Source organism: Rhea americana, unplaced genomic scaffold (genome assembly GCF_003343005.1).
Source record: "Rhea americana isolate MKP2758 unplaced genomic scaffold, rheAme1 scaffold_17, whole genome shotgun sequence".
Taxonomy (NCBI): domain Eukaryota; kingdom Metazoa; phylum Chordata; class Aves; order Rheiformes; family Rheidae; genus Rhea; species Rhea americana.
In genome coordinates this window covers 1,884,960-1,902,004 of record NW_028185816.1, presented here as the reverse complement: position 1 = coordinate 1,902,004, position 17,045 = coordinate 1,884,960, and the positions used below count along the sequence as shown (strand labels likewise).

The 17,045-nt window shown below is 37.7% G+C and overlaps 1 protein-coding gene across 3 annotated transcripts in view; it reads left to right on the top strand.

Annotated features, from left to right (window-relative positions):
* Window positions 1-17,045, top strand: part of HIPK3 (homeodomain interacting protein kinase 3) — a 413,563-nt gene that overhangs the window by 374 nt on the left and 396,144 nt on the right. For 2 of the 3 annotated variants that reach the window (XR_014895323.1, XM_085300849.1), the window contains exon 1: window positions 7-556. The gene's annotated coding sequence lies outside the window, so the exon portion shown is untranslated. Of the gene's footprint in view, window positions 1-6; window positions 557-17,045 lie in introns of those variants that run through there. The other variant, XM_085300850.1, reaches the window with a different exon arrangement.

Below are 17,045 nucleotides of genomic sequence, written 5' to 3'. Positions count from 1 at the left end.
CCGGGGCCCGCGGCGGCGCCACCGGCGGCAGGAGCAGCATGGAGCTCGGCTGGCGTCGCTCAGTTTCCCGCGCCTGGCGGGCCGCCGGTTACGTGAACGCCCGCAGGGAGCGGCCAGAAGTGAGCCGGTGCCCTGTAGCCCCGGGGCCTTAGGGACTGGCCGGCGGCCCCTGTGTTGGCATGGCGTTGCCTCTGCAGCGGTCGCTGCCTTGCCCCGAGCCGGCGCCCTGCCCTTTGTAGGCTCCTGTCAGCGATGTCTGCCGGCGGTAGGTCCGTCCCTCCCACTCCACAGAAGCTCTTGCTGAACCAGGAGGCAAGTTCAAAGGACAGTCTAAGAGGTCGTCATCTCAAAACAGCTCAAGGACGCAGGTGACAGCTCTCCCCCAAACTCCCTGATTTTATTTGCAAAGTARTCATCAGTCTCTCTGTGAGAGAAGGGCCTTGAGTCAACCACTGCRTAGAAGCAGTCTGCTGTATGAAACAGTCACTGAAGAAGGCTTTGCGGATACCAAGGTGAAAGCTGACGTTCTCTTCTTGACTGCCTTTGCAACAACAGTGTAAGTCTTTGTAAGATTATGTAACGCAGTCATGTTTATGCCAAAATACTTAAAATAACTTGATGTTAGCACTTTTGGGGTTCCTTTCTACTTTATCTTCCAGAAGTCACTTTGTTAAACTGTAGTGATGTATGGAAAAGAACATAAAAAGAACATGATAATTTCTTCTTTTCTTTTTTAAGTTTGACAAAAAAAATGGACAGAGAGTAAACACTTATTTAACCAATCTGTAACATTATTTTTCTTACCAGCATTCTTGAATGATTCTAGTTTAATCATTCTTCAGAAGTGAAATACAAATATACCTGTCCATCAGTCTTGGTAGGSAAGCTGTCCTGATCTTGAATTTCTTAGAAGATGATGATTTTATGATAGAGACTAATTTGTTTTTATGGTTTATTATTTTTTTCTTCACAACAAATTTATTTTGAAAATACTTGATATATAACTACAATTTTATTCTATATATCTGGGCTATTAGTTATCTTAGTGGTCTTGGTAAGTTTTTGAACTATTTTTTTATTTTTGTTCAAACGTGTTTCTGTTTTGCTTTTAGATTCTTCTTTGGGACTTTCTTGTTCAGTTTCTTAGAATGATAAAGGTGTTTTCAAGTGATGGTAATGCCAGTGACATCTTATTCTGTTAAGCAAACAAGTTAGTAAAGAGCAAAACGAATGATGCCTAATGTCATTTAGGCTTTTGTTCCTTATCTCCTATAATCTCCCTCACCCCTCAAAATAAATAACATGCTATCTCTTAAACTGCTCTTGCTCTCAATTTCTGTAATTCCATGCACAGAGTAGACCTGGCAAAACCCCAGCTGCTGTATAATACAGTAATGCCTGCTTCCTTTATGTCAGTATTGCCAGAGTAATTTGCATCAACTACAGCTTTTATACATGATTTTTTCTCTCTACTGTATTACTCTAAGAAAATTAAAAGGAGCACTAAGTTACAGAGAGAAACTTAAGTTTTAAATTACTGTTGTTATGTTGTGCCTTATTATTTCAGCCTTAAGGGTTGTCCTATTTTGCAATTAAGTGTGATTTTTTTTCAGAATTGTGATCATGAAGATATTCTATGTTTTGGTAGTATTTTACAAAACCTAAAAATCGTACAAAAAACCCTAAAAATCATAGATTCTGTTTTGAAATAACTTGAAACAGTTTTTGTCTTGTATTTAAGTTTATATACAGTTTTCTTAGCTTAATTCAAATTTTGCCTCATTGTAACTTAAATTCTTTCCTCACTCCCAAGTCTGTAGTTGCAGTTTATAACATTTACTTTGATTTAGCTGACCCATTTGATAGGCTGATTTGGAGCTTTCTTAGCAATGGTATGAGAGAAAATAATGCGGATGTAGCAGCTAGGCTTACAGCAACACTTTAGTTGCTAATTCCTTCTGCATCACTCAAGTGTTATTTAGAATACAACTGTTGCTTCTACTTTTTCTGAAGCTGCTGTCTCASCTGGACTAGCTCAAGTCTTCTAGTCTGGTTTAACTGGAGCAGTGAGGGCAGTATTACAGGTCCACCTGCTTGGGAAGGTTGTATTCTAATTATCAAGTAGCTCATGATATCAAAGCAACAGGACATTGCTAATATGGATTATAATGTAATGATTCATGCTTAGTTCAATAATTGACATGAAACTTAATGGTAAGCTGTAAATTAAGAAGCAAATTATTGCGGCTTATAGTGCTCAGTAAGTGATTGATGCAGAAGTTATGCATCAGGAATTGAAAACAAATATGAAATTGAGCATGAATTGAAAACCCCTTCTATAAGTATCGTAGTTCAGTGTTGCTTAAATGTTTCTGCTAGGAAAAAAAAGACACAAATTACATGCTGATCAAAAAACAACTAGAAAAAAAGTCATCTTAAAACAAATAGACATTGAGCATTGCAGGCTGCTAGGCCAAGACCTTGGCAAACTACAAAGTGGAGCAAATTTGAAAGGAGGCTGCTTTCACAGAGCTCAGTTGATGATTATCAAATAGAGCTGATGTGCAAGTCTTCTAAGTGATTTTAGCAGCTGCAGCAGATTATTATTTATTGCTAGTTATGAAATCCCAGGTTTTGTGCAACCCTTTCAGTGTAACTCTGTAACCATTAAATATATTGTTCAGGTTTGTTTATTTATTTATTTATTTATTTATTTAGCATGATTTACTTACAGGTCTACTGTATCTGCTCAAACCTAGAGAGCTTTAACAGTGCTTAGTTTTGAATTTCCCCATTAATTTCTGTGTATTAATGCTGAATATCAAGCTGCTTGACTGCAGAGAGCCCTGAGGATTCTCTGTCATAATATTGTTGGAGGATGTGGGCTGGTGTTAGCCCTCCTCTGGGAAAGGTTTCAGCATAGATAGGGTGAAGATGCATTGATCTGAAAATAGAGAGACCTCATTTTGCTAACATTGAGAGTGATGATGGGTTGATCATTAGCTCAATTGTTAGTTCTGCTGTGCTTGGGTGTAGAGCACAGCAGAATAGAGCTCATAATGTATCCTTTTGTGTTTTTTAAATTGATAACATCTTGGAATTCTATGAACTAAAGAAGGAAGGTAGTCTAAATTTATGTTCCTATAGGCCATAGTTAAGAATGAAACTCATGTTTTGGCCAAACTGATTTCCCTCCCTGTTTGACATCTGCTGGTTTAAAGTGAGGTGTGCCCCACTAATTGGTTGCATCAAGTGTAAAGTTGAGGAAGGTAGCTAACAAGCTTTGATAAGTGTGTGGGTGGTTTTCTTTCTTTCTTTTTTATTTTTTTGGTCTCTGTACTGCCACTATTGGAGTTTGCAGTGAAGAGTGAAGGAAGCAGCAATAGGGATCTTGGCAGTGAGCAGAAGAAGGCAATAGGACTCATCTGAAAATATATCCTATGAGGATAGGATTTCCGCTGACAGGAATGGCAGGGTATGAAACTCCATTTGCATGGATATGTGACTGGTAGGAGCCATGGCATCAGATCTGTTAGAGTAATGTTCTCAAATGTTTCCTTTCTGAGCACTTTTTCTCAGTCTGTGACTCCTATGTGAGGTGCAGTGCACCATACAGGGGACCATGGTACTTCCTTTGTGCTACGTACGTGAGAGGCAGGTGCTGTGATGGGAAACTGGATTAGTGGCGTGAATGCTCAGTGTGTGAGACTTGATCAGACTGATATGCACTGTCAGGGTTCAGACTATGGGAACCCTTAATATGTCAAAATCATTCAGCCTAGGAGTTGGATCTGTTGCTGCTTCTATCTTGCCAGATACAGTAGTGGTCTCTTTTATCGTTGGCATTTGGGAAGGAAACATCTTATTTCATTCTGGTTCTGTCATCTTTCCAACTCATGCCCATTATCATCCTTCCCATTTAACTACTCTAGGCAATCTGCACAGGAATAGCTGGGTGCAAGGTCATAGTGGGCATATGCCGTGTGTGTGTTATTCCAGATATCAGTAACTGAGGTGCTGGTGATTGTTAYCCAGGTAGAGGTTTGCAGCATGGGATGTGCACAGTGAGGTTCACATGTCAGGAAAGGTGTTTAGATTACAGCTGCAGAAACCTCTGGTTAGTTATATCAGCATTAGCAATGGATGAAGTTCTGTGTCCTGCATTGCCYGGTTAATCAGACTTCATGATCATAGTGTTCTTTTATGAAATYAAAAAGAGGAGAATCCATGACATGCAGTGCTAAATGATGTGGGTGTAATGCAGTAAGAGAAAGTTTCTTTTTTTTCAGAGCAGAGTAATTTGCCAGTTTTGAAGGAATTTATGTAGGGGAGGAAACCAATTTCTAATTTTTATATATAAGCGGAAAACAAAAGTGAACGGATTAGTGAATAATTAAGGTAAACAGTACAAAATAGTAGCAGACTGCATATTTTTAGTAATGTATTTTAGTAATGTAATAAGGTGTTAAAATTGATTGAATTCTAGCATCTTTAATACAAATTCATCGGCCTGGACTTGCTATCGTTTTAAGGTATTTAACACAGTGTTACCTAGATTATATTTTGTCAGTTTTGAATCAGCTTTCCAAGAAAATGTATATATAATCCACATTTAGATTGAACCACCTTTTCCAAAGTCTTATTCTGATTTACTCTAATGTTGTTTTCCAGCATAAGTAGTTGTTCTTTTCTTTCTTTAACACCACTTGCTACTTTGTATGAATATTAATATTTGTCAACTGTTATGTATATTGTCTTGAGAATTCTTTAGATGGCAGTTCATTGTGGTAAATTTTCCAAAGTTGGATCAGTTTCTGTTTAAAACCGTATTATAATGATGAAACAGTGAAAATAGTGTAGAAAATTGTTTAAGCCAACAGCTAGATATCCTCAGAGGCAGAGTTACAGTTATTTGTTTTTAAATAAGATTTCTGGACAGATRTATGTGGATGTACCATTTATAGTATGTATGCAGTAAGTCCAACATGTCCTGAATGCATCAAGTGTATAGTATGTACAAAGATCAGTTCTCCAGTACATGCACAGCAGGTCTCGCATGTCCAGCAGCCATTTCTTTGGCATTCCTGGATGCCTACCAGCTGGCTGGTAAAAGTGTCTCCAAGTGTCTGAATATCAGAGAGAGAGAGACCAGCAGCCTCTGATTCTGCCTGGACAAAATTTCCAGGCAGAAAAATATAAACATCTAGGAAAACTCAATTTGTGGGCTGAAGATAAAAAGAAACATTGGATAATGCTATTTGGCTTTCCAAAGGAAAGCATAAATGCATTGCAGCTAGAGAGATAAAGGTTAAACAATATGTACAAATACAGTGGCRTAGTTCACTATAATTCTAGTGTTTTCAAATTTTTGAGTGTTWGACTTTGTAACCTAATACTTATGAAGTACTTAAAATATGTTTAATGACCATTACTGTGGCCAGATCTTTATCTACATCTTGTTGCTGTCAGATCTTGTCTGCTTTGTCTTCCCAGCATTGTAACTCACCCGGGAGGTGGCAGACAAACACTGCTTTGCTTCTATGGAATTGGAGTGAGGGCACRAGCAGCATGTACCTGGCAACAGCCCAGCAGAGAAAATGCTATGGCAGTAACTTTGAATTGTTTTATGTCTAGATTACAGAACTTCTTCCTGCCACATTACTGTTTGACATCAGAAGCAGCTTTCTATGAATCCTTCTGTGAGTCAAAGCTTGCAAAAATGAATTGCTTTTTAAAGTATTTCAACCTTGCCTTATTTTAGAAAAAATCATGCCCATCCTGATTTTAAAGATATACTCAGAGTAATAATAAGAGTGGAAGACAGAAGGATGTGGAAGAAAAATATGGCATCAAAGGAAGAATGGAAATCAATGAGGGAAGGTGCCATTATTTAGCATAGCAGTCATCAAACAAATGAAAAGAAAAAATGAAGTGAGGTGGGGCAGAGCATATTTGTAATTGGTGTTGCACGTTTTTGCATACCAATGTTCAGCCTCAATTGTTTTCCAGTACATGCTTATTCTAGTTGTAAATACACAAGCAAAAGCTTAATGTTGATGCCCTTATTTCTCAGGATCAGTAATAAGAAATTTTGTTAACTGATTATCAGAAGCAATATTGGAGAGTTTCAGTAAGTCTTTGTGATTATAAATAAAAATTCACTGTCTAAACATAGTGCTTGTACTTTCATGCGTTCTATGTAGCGGAATGATTGAATCATCATATAACAAGGACAGAAAATTAAGGTTTTAGGACGTTAGATACTATTCATTTTCATAATGTGTTGGAATATATAAACAAAAAACGTCACAAGTGTCTACCTCAGGCTGTTTTGGGTAGCACTCTTGTTTTCTTAAATACTCTCCAAGATTTACTTTCTTAAATTTCTCTCTAAAGGAGGAAGTTCATCCTGCAGACATAAATCCTATGTGTCGAAGTGCTATGTTTGTGCAGTCTAGAGAAACAGGAAAGGTGGAACTGATAAACCAGCCCACCTGTAATGGGAGTGGGGAGGTTGCTATGCAACTCTAGTATTTGATGTTTTGCTTGAAAGCTTAGCTCCAGGAAGCAAGGGTTTACGTAAGAATCAATCAATCAGTCTTTCTTTCTGGCAAGTTAGTTTCCTTCTGTTACAAAACAAAACTTGATTTTGTGCACCAAATACATCACAAACTCTAAGAAGCCTAGAAGCAGTGTGAAAGAACCTGGGTTGTTTTAACCTCCTTATTTYAGGCAGACTTGACTTATAAATCTTAGAAAGGGCAGTACTCTCCTGGTGCTAGAAGAACAATCACTCCTGCCCTTCACTTTCGTATTAGGCAGGACCACTTGATCCACAAAATATTCCTTGCCTCAATTCAGCTTAAAAACCTATTGCTGCTACTCTCTTTGGGTCTCACTTGAAGCTGCAATTCTGTCTCTGCTCCATGATTGTCAGAGTTCATGCTTATCAAAGTTTATTTTGAAGAAAAAAATGTTTATCATTCCTGTGCAGCCCCCCCCCCACCAACTGATGTTATCTAGTCCAAATTTAGGCCTACATGCTGCAGTTGAAATAACAGTCCCCTTGGAGTTCATCCCTGTATAAATTTACCTTGGCGAATTGCATGCTCTTTGAATTAAGGATCGTGTTTTCGTGTGTATCTATAAAGCATTTGGGCACCATGGTGATTAGATTGAACAGGTAGATAGTTAAATATGCACTTGATGTTAACGAACAGTGCCAGGGCCCTTTTTTTATAAAAACTTGGGCTTTTTATTGACAGAGCTGTGTCCTCTAGTAAAAAGAGTGATTTCAAGTGTTAGATGTACACCATCTTTTAGTAATATTAATAGGGACACAAAGGTAAGGAGGTACTTCTAAATTCTCTTCTTAGCTACGGTTTCAGCTAGCGACTAAGTTACTGCTTCTGAATCTCAGTCAAGATGCTTCAGCTCAACCACTGCATTCTGAGGTAGAACTTGCTTTGTTTTTTCATTTCTTTCTAAATTAGCATAACAGCATACTCTGAAATCTTAGTTAAAGGAAATGTCTCGGCATAAATGTAAGAAAAAATGTGCTTCAGATCAGCAAACTGCAAAATCTTGCCTCTACTAGGCAGCTCTCATTAGATATTGATTATATTTAAAACAGATCTTGCATTACAATTTGTTTCATGACACACTTGTGCCACTTCTTTTTTTTCCTCACCTTGTGTTATTTTTGGTACTTTTTAGTAAAAAATGGACAAGTGTTTACTCTGGAGAAGTCATTTCATGCTGATAGCATATTGAAAGGAAAAAAGAGGTAAAGTCCTACAGAAGGCAGGCTTATATATTGACTCGTGTTCCAAGCACTAACTTTCCAGCAGAATATTAATGTCTGGGCAAAAAGGATGACATAGAAAGGGGATATTCTTTTCTTTGCACTTCCTTCATTTGATAACTTAATACTTAATCGACTTTCCTCCTTGATTATGGTATACATTCTCACATAGTTTGTAAGCTGGTATTGCTGTACAGTGAGGCAGTTAMAAACATCAAAGTTGAGGGTAACTCACCTACTCAAACTACAGAGCAGACCATGAAGCAGTTCTTGTCATTTTTTGTTACTCTAAAGTTAGTACAATGAATTKTGCTTGTGTATATATGTATATACACTCACACATGCAGCTAAAATTACAYAGAACAGAATGTTCTTGCAGTGATTTGATGCAAGTAAGTGTGCCCCATGGATTTTTATTATATTTGTTTGTTTACCTGACTGGGAGCGATCTACCTTTATTTCTTGTCACTTAGTCTTTCTACTCTTCTTGCAGTACTTTCAGTCTTTCTGGCTCTGTTGCTTCAAAGATACGGGAATGATTGGTATGCATCAGAAGTATATATCCATTTCACTGCACGGAAAAACAGAATCTCAGTGCAAATTTGGCTTGAAGTGTGCAGGTCCTGCAACTTTACTTTTAATTACATAATTTGTTAGAAATGATGAGTGTAGGAGGATATATGTATTCCAGCATAGTTTGTGAATTACAGCCACTCAAATGCTGGAATGTGGGGAATATGCTCAACATTAATTACCTTGTAAATCCCGGTGTCCATTTTCGCAATCATAGCTTTCCTAGTTCCAAGCATATTGCCAGCAGATCTGAAACAATTTAGGGATAATTGTTTTCACAAAATGGTAGAAACATGCCTTTGGGCTATTATATGGRTGCTCAGAGTACCGGAGAACTTCATCACAAAGCTATATGAGTATAAAAAGCTCTGGACTTGCTGTTAGTTAAACATATTTCCATCAAAACAGACTATTTGCAGTATGTGCTCATATTCCTGAGTGAAGTGTAGCCTGTGTAAGAATCACKGATCCATAAGAACAGAACTGGTTCAGTCTGTGGTTCTGTGTCACAAAATTTTATAAAGCTGCTACCAATGCTTCCATGTAGTTCAACTCTAATACAGCTTCTGAAATCCCCATTTCAGAATGGCTCGTAGCAGAAGTGTTGCCTGTCTACAAAGGCAACAGGTCTCAGTCACAGTAACCACCAAGTGCAGAATCCATTTCTCTGTCATGTAACAGCCTATCACCACATTAACTAGGTTACTACTGAGAAACTAACTTCAGAGGCCTCCTTTATCTTCCTATGATTCCACAGAGGAACAGAGAAATTATTTCYTAATCCATCTCAAGTGCAAGCAAGAAACAATATAGTATGCTGTGGCATTGTAAGTCTCAGAATATAGAATCAGACGGCTCTAYTTGTCTGTGTACCTAGCGAGACCCGGGAAATGGCAGCAGCATGAAAATTATCAACAATGGTGTGGTGTTGTGGGAGGATATATTACTTTTGTTGAAAAGCATGTGTCAGCTTGCTTCATGGTTAGCATGTGAGGAAGATGAGCATTCAGGAGCATGGTAAACTAAATGATGGTAACATGCACGTGTGATAGACTGAAGGATGGAACCTGAAATAGCGTCTAGGTTAGTTATTTGCTCATCAAAGGATATAGTCATGTTTAGAAAAGCTGAAAGACAGCAGGTTTGGCTGGTTATGTTTGTTAGAGTAGTTAAAAGGCTTAATGAATTGGGTATTTGATCTATCCCAATATGCTTTTTTTTTTTTTTCAGGTATATCTTTACCTTCCCACTTTGTCTTTTGTTTTCTCCTTTCCTGCGTGACTTGCTTCTGTAGTACCCCTTAATTACTATTACCTGCTATTTTTCGTAATGATTCCTCTTCCTTTCTTTTGCTACTCTCCGTTTTGTGTTTGCTTTTATAATTCATACGTTCGTAAATTCTGGATCTTTTCCATGCTTTTCTCACAGTATCCAGCTTTCTGAAAACAAGTTACCAGTGTGGAAGATATTTAYTAATCATTACATATCTTTTCTTTTCCAAATATATATGAGTTTATAGGGGAAAATACTGCTGTACGTGTCAGTAATGTGAGAACTCAGTGAGAATGTAAGTTAATATCAAGAGGTAAYGAGGAAGAGCCCCACTGTTTTAAATATAGTGGGGAATGACCCTTATGGTCCCGATAAATTTAAAAAACATAGTTATGCCTCTTTTTAAAGTCTTCAGAATAAAACCATGGATTAAGAACTACTAAGRCTGACTTTAGCCTTCCCCTGAGAGCTCAAAATTTAAGCATGCATCACTAATACTCAAGCAGAAGTACTACTGCTTGAGAGAAACAACAGGTTAGATTAAATACATTTTAAATGTGTCTGCACCTTTTTAGAATGCCTATCAGTATATCTACACACATGTATAAAGTCAATGAAGCATCTGCAGTTTCTCTTCCAGCTACATTTGTTTCATTTTGATTTTCTATGTAACTCATATTACAAAGGAGGCCATACAGCGCGTGGTGGTAACAGCATTCAAAAAAAGCATATATGAAACCCAAATATAAGGTATTTGAGTGAAGAGACAAGTTCAGTCTTGGATGTAGAACCCTATCTTTTAAGTTTATTTAAAATATTTCATAATATAAAAATACGTATTAGTTCAGACAGCCTGCAGGAGATATTTGGGCTAACACTGTTGTTTCTGGATACTTACAGCACTGCTTATACATTCTTCTCATGCTTTTGTTATGTGACACCTGGTTTTAGAAAATAAACTAAAGTGTCACCAAATGTGGGACATCAGTTACATACATCTGAGGTGATAACATTATCTGAGAGCTATCTCATGGAGCTTTCTTGTAACTTGGCCACCTGTATCAGTAAAACATCTGAGTGACAGTGAACAGGAAATGATTGAGAAGTTATAGTAATGTAAGAAAGATAAATGAGAGACAAGTTTGAGAGAAGCTATTTTACCTTTTGCGTTAGGATTTTTTTTTTGTTTTGAATTCACAAATAATTATCTGAAAATGTAAGATTCAAGGAAAGCAATTACTTTCAGATTTCCAAAAGATTTTGAGTAAATGCATTTTTCCATTTTGTTCTGAAACTAAAAAGGTGAGGAAGTACTTTGGGCAATTATGAAGTGATAAAATTCAGAGAAAAGTTTGTGTTATCCTTTTTTGATCAATACTTCAAATAACTATGGAATAGCCTTTATAAAACTTGCCCAGATTTCTTACTGGGAGTGAAAGAACAGTCTCGTCCGTTGGCCTGCTGAGTAGTTCTCTCTGTAAGTGTTAATGCAGTTCGTTTCTATTAAAAAGAAACATATACTGAAAGAATTGTCTGAAATAACAGAATGCAGCATCAATATGTTCAAGAACGAAACCTGCCATGGGCTAAAGCTAGTATCAAGCCTTTGAAATAAAGGAAGAATCTCAACTCCACAAGGTGGTTATTGTAAGAAAGAGTAATAGCTCCTCTTTGCCTGCTCTTTAGCTAATTGCATAAATAAAAAAAAAATGATAACTCAAAGGTAAATCTGATTTCAACATGTTAAAACATGACTCTGTAAGGAAAGAACTGAGTGCACTAACTGCTTAACTTTCATACTGTAGGCGCTCTTGAACTGGACTCGAAATCTACAATCAAAATGCATCTCTAAAGAATGCTAGTTCTAATGAATGTATGCTTCTTAGAATTGGAATTTAATTTGAAAAATAGTATAAAAAGATAAGCAGCCAGACCAGGGATAGCTGTTGCTAAGGGAAGAGAAAGTTCGGACCCACCATCTGGCGAGTTTGTGCTCTCAAGATCACTATCATATCATGTTGACTGTTGGATCCTTCTTGTCCTTAGTTTGTCCTTCTCTGAAATTTAATTTAATCTAAATTAAAATTTAATCTAAAGATAAGTTAATTGTAAAACTCCCAAAGGTCCTGCTAGTGAACTGTTTTAAATAATCATTGATTGTAATTTGCAGAGTTTTAACTGGAAAATTGGGTAACTTTATATTCAAGGTAGCCACTTTGTTTTGAGTGCAACACTGTTTTCTATGTATCACATCTATCAGGTCCTGTAGACTGTTGCATCGATTCATTAATTGCAAAAATAATGTTGTCTTGTGCTTAACACTTATTATACAAGTGTGAAGAGGTACTGTAGTTGTTCCAGAGCAAGTTGTATTGTCGACATCTGTTGGCCCTTCAAATCCCTTTGGGAACTGGCTATCTAACATTCTCTTTAGAAGAAATCACAAAGTCAGCATTGAGCTGAATGTCTGGCCTATGTCCTTTGCCTATTTCCTGACCAAAAAAAAAAGGGGGGGGGGGAAAGAGGGCAGTCTGTCCAGATAGTATGGTGTCTCTAGAATGTTTGACTCGGGGGTGGGGGGAAATAAACAGATTTTATAAACAAGGACCCAATTACAAAGAGCAAAAAGTTAAAAACAGCAGACGGAATATAGGCCTGTGTCTTTTTAAACTTTACTTAGCATCTTTTGAGAACCCATTACAGCCATCTCTGGTATTCATAAAGCACCTGCTCTGCTTTTTGCATTATCTTTGTGTGCTCCTGCTGGTATGCTTGCAGCTCACTGGTGGTGATTCTGTGCTATAGGCTACCTCCTTTAGCAGTTTGGCAAACAAAATCCAAAGTTTGGTTTGGGGAATGTAAAACTTCAGTAGCCTAGAAGATACTAAGCTGGGATATTTTCTGTGTAGGATGTTCCTTGCTCTCTACAAAGGCTCATCTTTTCTTTCTTACAGAAAGTTTGATTTAATAATTTGCATTCAGATAGGGTAATATAAACTTAAAAAAAAAAGTTTTCTTTTTTTCTTAAAGAAAAGTAAATGTTATTTAGAAAAAAAAGAAAGAAAGAACAAAACTCAATGCATGTATTCTAGTCACTTTTTTTATTATTTATTTCTGTGTATAACTTTGTCACATTGCTCTGCACAGCACTTGGCTTTGCCTCTTTGTAAATGTCAAGGTAATAAGAAAACAGCCTCCTCCCAGACACTACTCAAGTAGCTTTAAGACTACTGACTACGTGCCATGGTACTCATTAAATTGTGCCCTGGTTACTTCAAGTATCTTGGTGTAGGAGTTGTTACTGAGGCAACACAAGGACAGCTCTGCAGCTCCCATAAAAACAAGTCACTGGGGTGTGTCAGGCAGCTGTGTGGACACACACAATGGCATGGCTGTGGAGTAAGACTTTTTGTCTCTTTTTCTTTTTTTTTTCTTTTTTTCCCTCCCTTGTTAAAGTTCCTGTGCAACTGGGAAAAGAAAATGGGGACAGAAATGGTGTATAGAAAGAACTTTTTAATAGTTACATTTTATATTGCTATTCTGTGTCCTGCTTATCTGCATTGGGTAGAAGAGAGACTGGAAGTGCTGTTCAGCAAGCCAGGCATAGCCAGCATGAAGCTGATGGCTAAGTAGCTTTACTAAATGGCAATCTTCCTACCTCTCCACCATGATACTGAAGTTTGAACAGGAGCATTAAAAATTTGGACTGGAACGAGTAATTTCTTTGTATAAGATGAATACCAGTGCTTTGTCCATGCTAGCCTCACAAAAGTGTGGAGTGGCCCAATGAAAGATACGACTGTAGTTGTTCCAAACAGATGCARTTGTGATAGTTTTAGTGGTCTGCTAAATTTACATTTGGCTAGGAATAGATAGGGAGTAGAGAACTCTTCAGTTAGCCTCAAATGAAAGAAGTCTCTAGAGATAGGCAGCAGATACAGTTCTTTCATATTGAGTCAGAAGTTGCGTATAGTTGTTTGTCTAACCTTGCAAGCTTTTTGTGTCTGTACAGCAGATATTAATGCACCTGAAAATAGAAAGCAGGAAGCCTATGTATACATTTTAAAATAAAAACCAAGGGATATATGTACATAGATTTTGCAGGCCACTTAAGCAGTAATCACTGATTCATTTCATTTGCATCATGCGTAGCACTTTCCGTCAAAGCCCATTCTGAACTTGATCAGCAATGTTGCTCTTGCTAGTGCGATGGACAAATAATATAGCTGGGATTGAGGCACTCCGAACTGATAGCCTTGCTGCATACACCATCTGCTCTCTTGGAAGAAGCTGTTTGCTCCTCTCCTCCCTCAAAACAGTGTACATGTGTACAAGCTGTGTTCTTTAGTGGCCTCCATTTGAAAGTCCTCTTATAAAAGGCAGGGATGCCTTGCAAGTATTGCCTGTGCAGGTGTAAATCTGCACAGCTCGGATTCTGTGTTCTAGAGTATATTTATTTGTAGTGGCTAAATGTTCTGATAACTGTGAGAGCTCCATGTTCTGGTGCTTTGTGGGAGAGCTGATTTCAAAGTTGCTTACTTTGGCAAGCTACTGCTGGATGTTGTCCAACATTTTCTTTACCCGTTGGGTTCTATGGGTGTCACAAATGGTTTTCAGAAAGGAAGTATTCATTTGAAGTACACCCAGATTTTTGTAGTATGATGCTAAGAGTCATTTAGTTTGCCATAATGATGAAGTATGAGGGCATAAATGAACTTGAGCTGAAAGAGCTGGAGAGAAGCATTATTTCAGTTAGTGTATTGGCTGTGTTTTTATATCTGTTAGGAAAGGGCTCCTTCCTAGGCCAGTCTTCCACCTGCTACTGAGTTTTCTCGCCAGCTTAGACAGACAACTCATTTCAGGCTGTAGCCAGAGTGTTAGCCAGCACACAGGCACTATGAATGCAAAAGGAAGATTAAAAAATGGAGGAAAAATAAAGATTGGAGCATAAGAGTGCTGGAAAGAGGATAATTCATTCCAAGGACGCTGAATTCTTGATAGCCTGAATGCTTGATTAGACTAAAAATTCTCTTTGTGATCATAACACTGTGTTTAAACACTGGAACAAGAAGCGTATCAGGATAGTAATACATGTGGTGCATCCCTGTGTCTAAAAGGTCAAGTAGAAACTAAATGTACCCTACCCAAAGCATGTGCAGAAAGGAGAGGGAAAGAAATGGGTAGAGGATTACCTCTGAGAGCTTCATCTTAGTAGAGGTGTCCAAGACAAACCTTCATACCTACTGAATGATTTCTGCAGGAGCTGTTGATATACTTGTACAGGTTTTATTGTACCACTGTGTAGCTACAGGAGAAAGACTGGCTCTGAAAACRGTATGTATTACTTCAGAGCAACTGTGAAAGATTCTTCTATCCAACCATGAAATGGAAATGTCCTGCTGACAACTCCAGCATATTTTTAACTGAATAATTAACATGGATAACTGACATTCAATGGCATTTTTGTTGGTAATCACTGGATTTACTAATCTCCCAAAAGGTGGGATGAATCAGAATTTCTTAATGCTCCGAAGTAGAAGTTAGTTAAAACCCTGCACACAGAATTTGTTACAGAATTAAACACAAATATTGAAGGRGAAAAACTAGGAAAATAGCTGGAAAAAGAAATAATAACCTCGAGCATTATTAATACTGATGATACTTAAGAAGTTACATTTTAAATGTTTGAAGACTTTCTTCCTTGCACTGCTTTGCAAGTGACCAAGACTTACTTCCTTCAGAAAAATTCTCTGTGCTTTTTTTTTTTTTTTTTTTTTTTTTTAACAGGGTTTTGTTGCTTGCTTCACTGGCTGTAGTGCAGACAGCTTGCAAAGCCACCTGGGCACTATGCAATGGGTCTTGGGAAAGATTCAAAGCGATCACAGGTGTTTTCTGTTTCATATAGTGTGGATGCAGCCCTGGTACTAGTCTGTTGCTGACAATTATATATATAGTAAGCATCTGGTGAGCTGTGTCACAGTGAGAGGAACCTAAGGATTTTTGTGGGGAGAGTTAGCTCATGTAATCAATTCGATTGGTTTCTTTACAAAGTCTAATGAGCAAATACACATCCTGGGTGTTCCACATGTTACATCTGTTAATGATGACTAGGAGTATAGGCACCAGAACATCATAATGCATCAAATTGCTCAGTGTAGGTTACTTTGGTATATTATCTTTTGTTACATAACACAGTTCTGAATGTAAACCACTACTTCAGTTGTGTGTGTCATTTATTATGTATTAGTTACAGTCACTTAACCCCAGGGGGATGCTGCTTGATATTGGGATTAATTCTCACACTAAATAAGAACTAACGCAAAACTAACCACTTTCTCCATGGAGTGCAAGAAGTATTCTTTTATTATTACCTTCTAACCTTTTCTTCCTCTGGAGGGGATGAAAAAAAAAAAAAAGAAACTGTACTTGACAAATATTAGTCCTGTCATTTACTTCACTACAGGAAGACAGTCATGCTGATTGAGCATAGGATGAGAACGCAAAGCAGGTAGTGATTTACTAATCTTATTTTTAGTATCCATATAATAAGTCTGATAACCTGTACAGTAAGTACTCTTTTTACAGAGATGTTATAAGCATTTAAGTTTTACGATTAACTTTAAAGAACTAGTGATGAAGTTCACTTTGACAAAGGTAGAGTAGGGTTGGATCTCTCTAYGCTGCAGTTCTCTGAAAAATTCTGTCTACCAAAATATAGGGGTGTGCGTTTGAAAAATTATTTGCAAGCATTGAAGAAAAGATGCTGTACAGAGGTAAACATTGTTACTATTATTATTTGCCCTTTAGTTTTGGCAAAATATCTTTCATGGAATCAGGAATCTCTAGAGAAGTCCTGTTTGCTCCCACAGACATTTTTACAGTTCAGGGTACTGAAAAATGGGTTCAAGGGAGATRCACTGTGGGAATACCCTGCCCTCAGTTGTATCCTCAACAGGAACTACCCTATATGAAGTGCTCCGATTCCTTTCATCCTGTGATGTCTTTCAAGTAAAGACTGAACATAGACTGCTGTTCCTCAGCTGAGGAGCAATGAAGGGCAAAATGTTTTATATCCACTAAACGAGATTCCAGATTAGATAGTAAGGCAATGGCTTGCCTGAAACAATCCTGATGCAATAAAAAGAAAGGTACATAACTTTACAGTGTAGCAAAGCAGCGTGCGTTGGAGCAGGTTTGGATACTTGTCTGTGTTGCTGCATCCCGGCAGTTCAGCAGCCTCTCCTTGAATGTTCCTAGGACTGGAATACCAGAAACAYTGCAAGTCAGTACTACTGTACATTGGCAGAACTTTGAGGGAAAGTTATGCTGTACCTGTTAGTATCATGAATGCCTCTAGCAAGTAGTGTTATATTCTGTCTTATATCAGTGCTCTCCT